The sequence below is a fragment of the Alligator mississippiensis genome, chromosome 2, assembly GCF_030867095.1.
Source record: "Alligator mississippiensis isolate rAllMis1 chromosome 2, rAllMis1, whole genome shotgun sequence".
NCBI lineage: Eukaryota > Metazoa > Chordata > Crocodylia > Alligatoridae > Alligator > Alligator mississippiensis.
This window is the reverse complement of record NC_081825.1, coordinates 7531493-7545636: the sequence shown is the minus strand read 5'-3', so window position 1 is coordinate 7545636 and position 14144 is coordinate 7531493. Positions and strand designations below refer to the sequence as shown.

The 14144-nt window shown below is 52.7% G+C and overlaps 1 protein-coding gene across 3 annotated transcripts in view; it reads right to left on the bottom strand.

Annotated features, from left to right (window-relative positions):
- LZTS3 (leucine zipper tumor suppressor family member 3) overlaps window positions 1–13553 on the bottom strand; it is a 113987-nt gene extending 100434 nt beyond the window's left edge. For 2 of the 3 annotated variants that reach the window (XM_019495627.2, XM_019495628.2), the window contains exon 1: window positions 13314–13553. The gene's annotated coding sequence lies outside the window, so the exon portion shown is untranslated. The remainder of the gene's footprint in view (window positions 1–13313) is intronic. The other variant, XM_059721430.1, reaches the window with a different exon arrangement.
- Between the last annotated feature and the right edge of the window lie 591 nt (window positions 13554–14144).

Below are 14144 nucleotides of genomic sequence, written 5' to 3'. Positions count from 1 at the left end.
ATGTTCAAAGCCCCCCACCGGCTTCTGTAAATCCAACTCCAGGGGGTCCAGTTGGGTGCCCAGAAAGTGAGGCACATATGCCGTCCACATGTCCTCAGGCTGGTTTGAGAGACTCTGAGCAAAGGCCAGAGAGGGAAGCCAGGTCTCAGGGCAGCAGTCAGCTGCCTTAACTAGAAGGCTGCCCTTTCTCTTCCTGCAATCATCCATCGTTTCCATGCCGCAGCGTCCAGCTTCTGCAGGAGATCGCTCCCCGTACACATCTCCACACCAGCTTCTTCCCATGCACTGAATGGGGAAGGGTCTAAAACAAGCAGGGAGGAGGAAAGCACAAGGGAGATGCCTTGACGTGGCAAAAAGCAACCTGTGTTTTCTGCAGATAACCTTCATTCAGGGGTTTCAACACTGGACTTCGCAACCTCAACCATGTTCTTTTAACACAGCACGCACCAGGAAGCGAGTCCCCCTGCTTCGACAGCTCTGTAGTTCAGGCCCTGATCCTATAATGACTTATGCACATGCTGAAGCATACCTATACGGGTGGTTCAATTGATTTCGATGGAGCCACATGCACCACTGAAATCAAGCTATGTGTGCATCCTGATAGACCGCGTGCAAGTAAGCTTGGGCCTGCAAACACTCAAGAATACCAAGGAACTTTATTCAGGTAAGCAGCCCAGCTGTGATCGAGAGGACCAGCCGCCTGTTTAGTTGCATGTACCTCTCCGTGTTTGCAGGGTCATTTCCTCAGCCTGTTAGAACATCTTTGGCACCAGCCGAAGAGAGAAAGCACACACGCGTGGTTATTAAAAACATTTCCACTGCCAAATTTAGGATTCAGAACAGATGCAGGAATGACACATTTCATCGCCGTACAATTACATAACATTCAGGCTTCAATATTTGTTTTACAAGCAACAACAAAACTTCAGAACATGCAAAACTTTGTGGAGAGCGAGCGACACACAGAATCAGTGCTTGGCGTGGTCTGTAAAGTCAAGCATATTGGGGCTTTAACCATGAGATGAAGTGCCTGGGACAGGATGGATGGGAACCTTTTCAATCTCTCCTGCCTCCATGCCAAAACTAAAGTTACATCGGCCTCGATTGTGGAACTTCAGCACGCCGATGATTGCGTTGCCGTTGCACATACTGAAGTGGATCTTCAAAAACAGCCTTTAGCTGCTTCGCCTGGGACTGACCCTTAACATTGGAAAGGCAAAGGTGCTTCACCAGCCTGCTTCAGCCCAATTACCTCCCCCAGCAAAGATCCTCATTGACGGATAGGATCTGGAGAACGTTGCACACTTTGCATATCTCAGCCACCCTCTCTCAAAGTTGGCCAACATCAACGAGGAGAGCCAGTATAGGATCCAACATGCTAGCTTTGCCTTTGGAAGACCGTATCATCACGTGCTCAACAATCACAGCACCAGGACTCAAACAAAGCTTTTGTTATAAAAGGCTGTGAAGCCTGGATGACCTACAAGGACCACTTGAAGAGCCTGCAATGCCTTCACCAGTGCTACCTCCAGCAGATCCTTGATGTAAAGTGGGAGGATCATCACACAAATGCCAGTGTCCTCACCAAGGCTAACACCACCGGCATGGAAGTGTTGATTATGCAACATCAGCTGCGGTGGACAGGGTATTGTGTGCACATCTGATGTATGTATACCAAAATAACTGCTACGCTCCCAACTCAGCCAAGGACAAAGGACGTGCCGAGGCTAGAGGAAAGGCTTCAAGGACATCCTGAAGGCAAACATTAAGAAGTGTGGTGTTGACACCATAAATTGGGAAAAACTAACTTGGGACAGGGCTACATGGTAACACCTGGTGAGAGAAGGCACACCTTTCTTTGAGGAAAACCTGGAGGCAGAAAAATGATGGAAATGGAAAAAAAGGAAAAAAAAATTATCAAGAAGTCTGCAGTTCAACCCTCCCTTCAACCCCCGCTTGTGGCGTCTGCAGCTCTAGGATTGGCCTTATTAGCCATCCATGGACTCATCTACAGTCTACTTGACCCATGAGAGCAATCATCCTTGACCATGAAGGATCACCGATGACGAAGTTCCCAGTGAGACTGATTAGGTACCGAGAGGATCTTTAAAAATCAGGGCCAAAAAACCATGCAAGTAACTTTGGGACTGCCCTTTCAATGCGTGTTTGCACAGTGCCCGGGACTAGGCGGTTCTGATCTCCGATTGTGGGCTCAAGGTGCTATTGCAATACAAAGAATGAGCAAATGTCAAGTGCCCATTGCCAGAGCTACTGGGAAGCTGGTTAAAGAGAGAAACTAAAGTCTTTATTTTTCAGTGATGGAGGGGCGACCAGATATCTATTTTCAAGACAAAAATATTTGCAAGACCTTTCTCTCCTTAGCAAGTTGTCTATCTGTCTGTACTCCAGACAGAGTGATGCCAATAGGGGACCGGCGTACCTAAAAGCAGCGTGATTTGATTCCTCATGGAAAGAGCCTTGACATTCTTTGGATCTTCAACCCATCCACCTCTAGGTTTAAAAATAAAATAAAATAAAATAAAATAAAATAAAATAGCAGGCTCTCTCAAGCAATGAAAAAATCCTGATGCATGATCTGGGCTTAGCCAGGAATACAAGTCTTCTTGGAAAAGACCACAATATGCCTGAAGAGCCTACAGAAACATGCCACAATTACCAGAGGCAACAGCCAGCACACTCCAGATGGGGCTAGGACCAGAGGAGGACTAGACAGCAAGAGAGAGCAAGTCAAGAAGTGTTGTCTGGCACTGGCACCAAGAGCCTCTGGGAAGCTATAAGGCTCGAGTCAAGCTGAACAATACACAGGCATTGAAATATGGACTTAGCAGCTGGATTTTTAAATGCACATTAGTGTTGGGCTTATATTTCAGATAGAAGAAAATTGCATGTAATGCATGTAAATGAACCAGATAGCTCCTTACATTTTCAACCACAGAGGATGCCTTACTGCCTAGCTACAGCTTTTATTAGCATTAAGCCACAACCACCAAGTCCCGCATCAAACAAAATCTAAATCCTTGCAGGGAGGCCACCTGAGACACAGCTGCGTGCGGTTACAGAGGTCTGCCAGCTTTCGAGGCTGCCCAACTGGAAGTTCGGCGCTTGGGTACCTTTAAAAGTGACCTCAGCTGAAACCTTGAAACTAGGCTTGTTTTGTACAACTCACCGAGAGTCAAATATCAAGACACGTTACAAGAAAAGTTGATGCCAAGTTCTTTAGAGAGACGACGTTTTTGATGCGTAATTGGTGCTAAGTTTTGTTGGATTTCTCCACTTATAAGGCGTTCCAATTTATCCCATTTCACGAAGCCGCATTGTTAAAAAGTATATATGTTCAGAGAGAGATTAAAATATAATCTCCCTCAAAATATATACTATATTGTGCTTCAGGTCCATCTCCAGCCAAGTGGGTCTTGTGCTGCTACCATGACTGCACCCTTGCCACCAAGTAGGATAATCAGATGCCCCAACACCCCACCCCAAACCTACTCAAATCCACCCAATTCCCTCCCCATACCCTCATCATCCAGCACCTTCCTGCAACGTCCTCATTGTCCTCATTTTAAAAGGGACTTAAACTGCTTGCCTTGATGAGGGTTTTGTTGGGGTCCGGGGTTGCTTGGCTTCCTAGCCATAGCGTGCTATGGAGCCATTATCCCGTGTGGGCTAGAGCAGTGCAAAATGGCTGGCCTGGCAGAAACGAATGCCGAGTGTACACATCTGCAGATTAGTGAACAATGACAGTGTCAGCTTGCATAATTCCCAGCCTCCACGTGCGAGCATCTCGTGTGGCAGAGAGGGCCAGAGGAGAAAGGGAGCAGAGGAGAGCACAGGGCTTGGGTGGCGCAGAAGCCTGGTCTAAAAGATGCAGCTACCTCTCAAACATCCACCGAGAGGGGCTTGCCAGGTCCTTTGCTACCCCTGGGATCTCCAGACCCACAGCACAGCCGAAGCCGGTTTCTTCCAGGTCTTCTGGACCTGCCGGACCAGCTGCGTTGTGAAGAACAGCTCTGGACAGCACTGGAGAAGGGCTAACCTGCCTGAATGGGAGTCGAGAGAACCAATTTCCATCCGTGCTCAGCCTCAGATGGTTCACAACCAGCCATTTAGGGCTACTGGGACCCCTCCAAAACCCCATATAGATGCTGCTTAACCTCTTGGGGATCTCAAGCCCCTGAGACAATAGGTTTCTGCAGTCATCAGGCACAGCAGCACTTACATCCAGACCATCCAAAGCCCCAGAGGGATTCCCACGCCTGGCGCTGCCCTAGCTGCACACCTTGCTGTGATTATTTGACCCCAGCGGGTTTCCTGCCCAGAGCAGGGGGGCTGGACCCGATGATCTCTCGAGGTCCCTTCCAGCCCTAAACTTCTGCCTCTCCAGATTGACAGTCTCAGAGCAATCCCCCTGGCTTTGAGCTTGCACAGCACACAGTTGGGGGTCCCACGTTTCATGGACAAATATCCACTACATGCCCGACAGTCCCAGTAGGTCAGGAAATCTCTTGGGAAGCAGAGGCCCTCACTCTCCCTGGTTTGGATCAAGGACAGGAACTCAGACCTCCTCTCTCACGAGACAGCACCTAACCACAGGTGATGGCAACTAATAGGAAGTCCAGCGAGACTGCCTCTGCATTTGAGCCCACATGCGAGACTGAGGGCTGGGGATTGTACCAGATGTCACTGTTTTCACCCCAGTGCTTGGGGCTGAGTATGGCCCTGGATCGCTTGGGGTATTGGGGTGCTGCCCGCTTACCCCCCTACCGAGATGCCCCATGCACACTACCTCCCATGCCAGATGGAGGTTGCCTATTTTGGTGCATTCAGAGCATGGATCGGCACACACCCAGCGCCACACCAAGGCGGGCGGCTGGATGGGGAAGCAGCTTGGCACGTCTCAGGACAGTGCAGCCCAGAGCTGAGCAACACAGACATATCCCCAGTGCCTCTGTGCCAGGTCTATGATGGGGGAGGACATCACTCGTCTTCTCCCCTACTTCCCATCTGCCTTGTTCGTTAGAGGATGCACGCTGCAAGGACAACCCATTTGACTAGGTGGGCACGCAGGGCCCAGCACAGCTCTGCTATAAGAAGGGATACTTCTAGTGTCAGGCCCACTAAAAAGACTTAAGCTAGGGAGGAGGCAGAAACCCAGCGGGCCACCTGTGTGCTGCTCCCCAGCACCTCCTGGCATGCCAGCTGCTCCCTTTCCGCATCCCCCGAGCAGCAGGGACCCATCACCCCTTTGCCAGCCGCTGCCCCACGCTCGGCTCTGGGATACCGTCCTGCCAGGAAACGGCTGGAAATGAGAGAGAAGAATCAGACCCGCCAGGGTCAATGCTGCACGGGGCGTTACAGAAGTGCATGCCTCAGCCAAGGGTCCTGTGATGAGGGGACTGCCTTGCAGACGTGGCCTGCTGCTCCGTGGGAATCTCACAGCCAAGAAACACGCCTGGCTCTCTTGCCCATGTACCCAGTGTACAGCTCTGCCTCATCCCCTCCCTGCGCCAGGGTATTTTAAATTTAGTCCGTGAACATTGCAGCTGCCGTCTCTACCACAGCTGCACACCTGTTGTCATGCTCAGGAGCGTGCAGGCTTCCTTGCTGGTGTCTCACCTGTTCCCTGGCTGTGCAAGTGCGTGCTACCATGTTCAGACAGTGCCCGCGGCTGCTGTGGTGCCAGGTCCCTCCAGGATACCAAGCGCCCTGGAGGAAGAGATGGCTGCTCTCATGGTGAAGGCAGTAGCCCAGCACTTAGGGGATGGGGGTATTATTTCCAGATCTATTATTATTGATTATTATCTGTGAACCATTAACTATGATTATTTCCAGATGCAGAACCTTAGGCAAGTCACGTAGTCTTTGCACCTCGGTTTCCTAGCTGTAAAATGGGGGTAATGGTACTGTCTCCGACCCATAGGGCTCTGATTGCTTGCTCAAGGCAGCGACTGGTACTGCATGTTTGTGCGTTCCCTGACACGGCAGCCTCCTGTTTTAAGCTGCAGCTTCTATAAAAGCAATGAAATCTCCTTAAGTGGTATCTGTTTTACAGAATAAGCAGTGGAGTCCTACAGTGTTATATAGCAGAGCGCAGGAGACCTGGGGTGGGAGTCACAGTTTATCCATTTGCTGCTCCAGCCACGAGATAAAGGCGCTGGATAACTGCTGAAATCCTATCCTGCACGTTGCAAGGATCAGGGGCACGGCAGAAAGCAGGGACAGGCTGAAGTACAGCAGGTCAGGGCGTCCCACTCAGGAAGGGGCACGTTGCCAGCCAGCTGGAAACGCACCTCTAGTTTGCATGGCAAGGGCATGCAGAGGTCCTGCTCGGAAAGAAGAGCTGCACTGTGCTAGGCGCTGTACAAAAAAAGTCCGCTGCCCCAAAGGGTTTGCAGCTCTGGCCTACGGCAGTACCGAATGACATCCAAGTGGCCACGGCTGCACCGTGCAGGCTGCATGTTCCCAAGCTGCATGTCATGCCACATAAGCCACCCCCATACCACACAGGCTCCTGATACGTCGTGCCAACCCCTGTCCCCTACGTGCATCCCTGCTGCAAGCCATGGAGGCATCCCGTCACGTGTGCAGGTGCACTGCATGTCCCCCCCACCACGAACCACCCTCGCCTCCCCGCAGGCAGCACACCGGTGTGTACAGCACATGGTCCCCAGATCCCTCCAAGCCCTTTGGCCACGGGCATCATAGGTGCTAAGGGTTGGCAAGGTCCTTGAGTCCAACCCCAAGACGTGAAAGCCAGGCATTTCCCCAGCACAAAGAGCCTGCGACTCGACGTAGTGGGGGAATCTCCTAACAGTACAGGGCTTATGACGCACAGATCAGCAATCCCGAGTGTGCCCAGCTGAGGGCAAAAGTGCTGCTTTCATCTAGGCCAGCCCATTCAGTGCAGCATGAAATACCCCCTAGCATATTGGGGGTCCTGCCATCTCCTTTCCACCCAGCAGACAAGCGCCTGGTAGAAACGCATCTGCCTGCCTCCCGGATTTCTGCTATCCTTCGCTTAGGTGGGAACCCAAAGAGAAGAAATTGCTTATCACTTGTTTTTCCTGGCACAGATCATTATTATTGTTCCCGGTGCTGCGATTCCTGAAGAAAAACATGTCTTTCGGCCACGTTCCAACAGATCTGGGCAATTCACAACGCCAGCACGTGTATATATATATATATATATATATATATATATATATATATATATATTTTTTTTTTTTTTTTTTTAAGAGCTGCTCTCGCTCCGTTATTTGGCAGCTTGGAAGCCAGTTAATTCCTCCAGCTAATAAATATTTGCAAGCTTGTTTGTGTGAAGAGCGGCGTGTTGATAGCATCATCGCGTTCCTCCCGAGCTGTGTACAAAATAAGAGAAAGGGTCTCTGTAACATCTGTGTTAATCTGGAGCATCTCCAATCGCAGCAGTTACTCCAGATTTACGCAGGCCTGGCTGACACCAGGATCTGGTCCAGAAAGAGAATCTAAACAGAAGCTTTTGGGGGGTTTTTTTTTTTTGCTCATTTATATACTGCAAGTATAAGGAGGGAGGGCATTAGCTCTGCCCCAACGACTCCCAACTCCACCCTGCATTCCCGAGCTGGGACCAGGCTTGGGCAGGGGTCCAGAGGTCAGGCCTTGAGCAGATTAGATGCAGGCCGGCTTCACAGCCGAAGAAAGAAAAGCTTTCTGCCCCAACATTTCTCCCATCTAAGCCGAGGCTCCTGCATAGCTAGCGGGGCTATTAAGGGGAAAGTTTCTTTGCAGGCCTCCGATCGCTAGAGATCAATGAGGTGGTCTGAAGCTACCCCCTTCTCGAGAGCACATGAAAGCTGGGATCAGGCTTTGGATAAAAAGTTCAGCCCTATTCTTCACATGCAACCCATTCAGATCCCCACCCCCCTTTCAATTTTTTAGGGCAGTGGCTCCCAATTTTTTATTTATTTTTTTTAGACTCCAGGCATCTCTCCAGGACTTTTTCTGAATTTAATTGCACCCCGTTTCAGAAAAGCTAAGTGATTTATGACAAGGCAATTCTCCCATTGCAAAGAACTCAGGCAAGTCACAACTGGGCAGAAGGGTCTCGATACTGTGGATACCGCCGAAATCCCTGGGTTTACTGTGAGTGGTGTGGAGGCGTTTGCACACCTAGCGATGCTAACAGTGCACCACACCCTTAAAAGGATCTCACAGCAAGCCAGGGTGTTGCACCCCCAGGTGAGAAGCACTGCTCTAGGGGCCCGAATTGCAGTCCAGGGACCACAAAACACAACCGGGACAGGTGGCACTAGCACCCCTTGTTCCCATTCCCTCTATCAATCTGAGAGCACTAAAAACACCTTGAGCGCTTTCTCTCTCCAGTGTCGCTGACTCCCAAATTTGGACTATTGCGACGCAGAAGTGTTTTGCAGAAGCACCAGCCGCGGGGATCAGGCTCCTGGCTGAGAGTCTCAGGGAAATAATTATTTATTTTCCGTGTATTTAAATACATAAAAGGAAAATAAATCAGTGCTGGGCTCTGGAGGTTGCAAGGAAGAGATTGGAAACCTGGAGCAAATCTATCCTGAGGGCTGAATAACTAAAACAGCCCAACCTTTGTTAGTTAGGTTAATTAATTTTCAGGGGTACAGACTCTGGATTTTTTTTTTAAATTTAAATATTTGGGTGCTTCAGTGTAGTACAATCCCACGGCTGGGGGAGGAATTTGTTCAATCAGGAACTTGTTCAAGCAAAGGGCAGGGTGCTGGTCACTAAGCCGTCAATGAGAGAGGGTGAGGAAGGGTCTGATGTTCTCCTGAAAAGCAGAAAAACTTATTGAACACTATCAATTTTCCCCTGTGTTTTACTGAAGACCTGCTACCATCTCCCCAGACCATAAGATATCACGGTGTCATTTTGCAATGCCTTCTACATCTCATTTGCTTAGATTGGAAGCAAAACTCAGCAGAGGAGGGAGATGAATTATGACATGATATTATTTCTGAGACACTCAGTGCAGGATCAGCTGGTGGGATTGGGTCTGATATTTCAACCAAATGGCCATGGGGGTCCTTCCTCCTTTGCTTTAAAACCCCCCAAAACACACCGTCAACCAGGCATGGGTTCGAGGCCTGCATTTTAATTGAGCTCCTGCCTTCAAATCTTGCAGCAACTCATTACGGGCCTGATTTCAAGGCTCGCTGAAGCCAAGAGGAGTGTTTTTCTGCTGACATCAGTGGGCTTTGGATCAGGCCTTAAAGAGCAGTCGGAGAGAGGGTTGTTGGCCTCAGCTCAGCCTCGGATGCATGGGATGCGAATCATCCCGTTCTCTCTCTGGTTGCTTCTGCTCTTTCCCCAAGCCCTTGATGCCCCATGCAGGTTTTGTGGCACACGTCCCGAGTCCCCGTGCCAAGGACAAATGTCCTTCTGTCCCTTTAGGGGTCTGGCAAAGTTTTACAGGTAGCACACCAGGTTTGGGAGCCTTCATTTCTTTTTGGGAAGCCCAGCTTCAGAGGCTGGGATAGAAATGCCATTTCCAAAGGAGGCAGCAAGGCGTTTATTCAACACTTTCCGAAAAAAGTAAGTTCCTGCACACTATCAAGTTTACACCCCCACCCCACCACCACAAACAGTCACCCCCAGATTTACCAGTCATCCGAAACCCCATCCCTCCCCACTCAAATCCTCAAGAAGCACAGCATGGCTGGCAGAGAGGGAAGGCAGAAGAGGAGCACAGCCTAGGGAATCCCCCAGCGTACTTCCTATGGCATCTGACTTTCCCCATCGGCAAATCACCCCTGCACAAGCCTGATGCCATAGCAAGGCTGTAATGCGGAGAGGGCAGGAAGATGGAGGCGTTTGGAGACCTCATTTGCTCACATCTAGTCCTGTTCACCAGCTGCTACGACAAGAACGACAGAAAGACCGAAGGGGTGGGGAAGGGAGACTATGGCTGGATGCGTCCAACTGCTGGATGTCCAGCAAGGGTCTCCGCTTCCCCTGCATAGTGCATGTCCCTCACCTCTCGGTACAAAGCAACTTTGACCCTTCAAAGAGCACCGACAGCCTCTTTTGAGAAATGGCTCAGCTCAGAAAAAGCCTTGGGGCTGCTTCCCCAAAGCCAGGTGCTGCCCAACTCATGTCTGGGCTGTCTAGAGGCAATGGGACCCCCGCGGCAGACCCTTGCTGTGACTCGGAGCCCTGCTCACCACGGTCTCTGTGCTCAGGGTGGGAGATCAGCTCCCCCTCCACCTGCCGGGGAGCAGCAAGGTAGCGACACGCAATACACCCCGCCTCGAACAGTTTTCGGGCTCTGGAGCTGCTCCTCCAATCCCACTGGAGGCCTTGAGGATCGGGCCCCACAGACAGCCAGGTGCCCCCAAGATGCCAACACCAGGTCAGACTCCCATCCAGCAGAAGCCCCTGCAGGAAAGTACCTCGAGAGGAGCCACACACAGGTTCCCCAGCGCCATCACTCTGGGTACCAAGATGGGCTGGGCTACGATCCCCTTCCTCGGGGCACTGGCAGCACACTTGGTCCTCCTGCCATCTCCCTCGGGTTCACTTTTATGAGGTGTGACGGGTGGGAAGGCATAGAGCAGCTGCTTGTGAACTCACCAGCCCAGGACATCCCTCCCAGTGCTGTGTCCCTATGACCCAGAGCTCCTTCCACAGCTCAGAGCCCCAGGGACAGGCAGTAGGTAGCAGCCTCCAACATCAATCCAGGTGCATTTGTCTACACTAAGGTTTCACTTCCCTGAACAAAAGATGCTCTTAGGAAGTAGAGGGCTGGCCCGTTGGAAAGGGACGCTGTCCTCACCTGCAGCTCCACAGGCACGTGGCCTGGCCCCCAGTTTTCGCACCGGAGCTGAGACCGGGCTGTAATCACGGGCAGATATTACAGGTTAAGGTCTGTCCTGCCATGCCACTGTGCAGCTCCACCAACAATGCAGTCCTGGACATGCAGCAGGGAAGCCCCTTCCTGGGAATAGCCAGGGTAGCGCTCAGAGCCCCTGGAGCTAGAAGAGGGTCTTTGCGAATCACCTGCAGGATAGGGTTCAGGACACACACTACTTTCACCTGCTAGGGGCAGCAGTGCCCCCACCCACCCTCACTAACTGGATTATTGCACGGTGATTTTTCTCCTTCCAGTGTCCCTGAACCATGCTGAGCGCCGAGAGGCTGTTTATTCCATAGCAATTCCCTGAGGTGGCTCTAAATCTGCATCTGCCTTTGCACAGCTTGGGGAGCATGCTGGTGAATGTACAGGGCCTGGCGCGATGCAGGAGCCACGGAGACCCCGGGTCCCGTTTCACTCACATGGACACCAAGACTGAAGTCCTGCATGAGGAATTACCCCGGTGAAAGGGGCTTGCAACACTAACCTCCCTTTTTAATGGAAGTCTCCTCTAGTATAAAGGAAATTAATTCTGCATGGGAGCTGGACTCGGGCGACCTTGCTTTGCACGTCTATGGGTGTTTGCAATCAAGCAGCTGCAGAAATGCCACCATACACACGAACCTCTCCCCGGGGAGAGGAAGGACCCGCCACGCGTGACAAGAGATTACTCCCACGGCTTAACAAGCTACTGGAAGGTGCTTGGACACTAGCAGCACGATGCACATAGACAGAAAAGACTGGGCATCACATGGACGCTGGATGGAGTTCATCACCATTTATTCATTTTTTTGTGCCATCGTCCACCCGGTGATCTCAAAGCACCGTGCATCACCACCCGCCCCTGAGCACTGATCAAAGGCCCCTGGCAGGATGGCTGCCTGCAGAGACTTGTGAAATGCAAATCATTAATCCAGAACAGCAGCCAAGTCTCATCACACAGGTAAGAGGTGGGGAAATACCATGCTGGGGGGCGGAGGGGAGAATTCGGGTTGAGAAAAGCTCTGTGACTTTCCCCAGGTTATTTTGGCTCAGCACCAGCGCTGGGAGCAGACCCCAGGAGTCCTGATTCAGACACTTGTGCCACTTACCCTCGCTTTAAATAACTACGCGGCTGTCAGACTCCCCACATCAAAACGGGCTGGCAGCTACAGAGCAATCCCATTCAAGCTCTGGGTTGTCATTCACGTCTAACAGGCCAGGGGGAGGAAAGGGGGAAAGGCAGCCTGCAGGCGTGATGCCACCGTGGGAAACACTCCCCTGGCATCTAAAAGATGCCTCCTTCCAGGATCTCTGGTCACCTCTGATCACGTCCCAGCATCTGCCAGTCCCCGGCTCATGCGCTGCTGACCTGGGCACCCTGGCAAGGGCTCGGTCAGCGCCGACATCACGGGGAGAGCCAGGGGCCGCGGAAAGGCAAGAGCAGGCGGCTCCTGGACGTGTCTCTCTCTGCTGCACTGCAGTAAAGCTCCTGCCCCGCTCTCTCCTGGGGAGCCAAGGGGAAGCTGCTCGGATTGGAAACCAAGCCAACCCCTCATCGCAGCCCCCTAAACCCCCAGCCCCAAATGCAGGAGGCAACCAGGAATTCAGAGCAACAACTTACTTCCCCATAAGGAACAGGGCTGGATCCTACCCCGACTTACACTGACAGCGGAGGTGGCGGTCAGCGCACATGCACGCTGCATGCGTGTGCGTGTTTACACGCTCGATCCAGCCGGCAGCAGGCAGTGCATTAAAAATCCCCACAAAAAACCAAACCCCAGGAGGGCCGGTTCCCTGCTCATTTGCCGTGCAAAGCGCCCTGAGCTTTCCGATCCTCCCTGTGCAACATCCTAGTCCGGTTTCCTCGGTGCCTTCCCCGATGACAGCCCTGCTCGTCTCGCGCCGGAGCCAGAGCGCGCACGGAGAGCGCCGCCACTGAAGCGATCCACAGTGCGGGAGAAGCAGATGACATAATTCACAGCGATCGCATCTTAATCGCCCCGACGCCCGCAGCTCGCTGGCTGCATCACACCCCACTCGTGACATCACCGCAAAAAGCCCCCGACACCGCCGGCCCCGGACGAGCGGGCTCGGGCCTACCCGACCCTGCACTTTGGCCGTTTCCCGCTGGACTTGGCAGGGCCAGAACGAGACGCGGGGCTGGAGGCATGAAGCAAAGCCGAGATCGTGGCTCTGATCCCCTGTCCCTGCCCCCAGGTCTTCCAGCCTCTTCCCAAAACCATCTGATGCTTCCAGAGCAGCACTGCAGAAATCACATCCCCCTGCACCCACCCCGATGCCAGGATGCACCAGGTATCACCGTAATGCAACCTTCCCGCTCTGCGCCAGCGGCGACACGCGTGTCCCCAGGCCACCCTGCAACCACGCGTGCCCTCCAGCCTGGGGGACCAGCGCGAGCCCCCCGCAGCCTTACTCTTGGCAGGAACGCGCTGCTGCCTTCTGGATCCGGCCTGCCGATGCACAAATCCCCCCCTTGGCACAACGCGGAGTCCTAGACATAGAGGAAAGGGAGGAGGATCAGAGGCGTGGAGCTCGCTGCGGCCGCCGTGGTGCCGAGGCTGCCAGCTCCTTGCAGTCTGAGGGGTCTCATCTCATCTCATCATGTGTCACCACCACGCACCCGCACACACAGCCACATTTCCCCCCTTCTTGCGGCAAAGAGCAGCCAGCCCCAGTCCCACCCCCTGTCAGTGCAGCAGCCTAACAGCAGCCAGGGGAAGGCAGAGAGGATGGATCTCAGCTCCTTCCCTTTAACTCTTCCTTCCCCAGCTAGCCCGGTCCCTCTGACCGTGCTTGTCCGGCTGCTCAGCCAAATCCTGCGCCTCTGGCCCTCGCGTTGCTTGGCAGTGGGTCCGGATGAAGCTTCCTAGGGGCGCTTCCCCGGACAGAAAGAGCAGGAGTCGACCGGCAAGCTCCTGAGATAGAGGCCAGCCGTCAGCTCCATTCCCTGCTCCGCCACTGCTTGCCCGGGTGACCTTGGGCAAGTCACTTAAGGGCTCATGTTCCCAATAAGTGCCTGGAGATGCAGTCAGGGGGCAAAGGGGGCTTCTGCTGATACCAATAGATGCCAGGGACTAAGCATTTCCTAATGCACCCCCCCCAGGTGTGTCTTTGTATGTTTAGCCTCACACATAAAGGTAGAAGATCTGACCCCTAGTTTCTCAGCGACTTATTTCTCCAGTGAAGATAGACCCGGTCTCGTTGTGGAGATGTGCAGGGAGCCTTACAGGGCGCGTACGCAGAC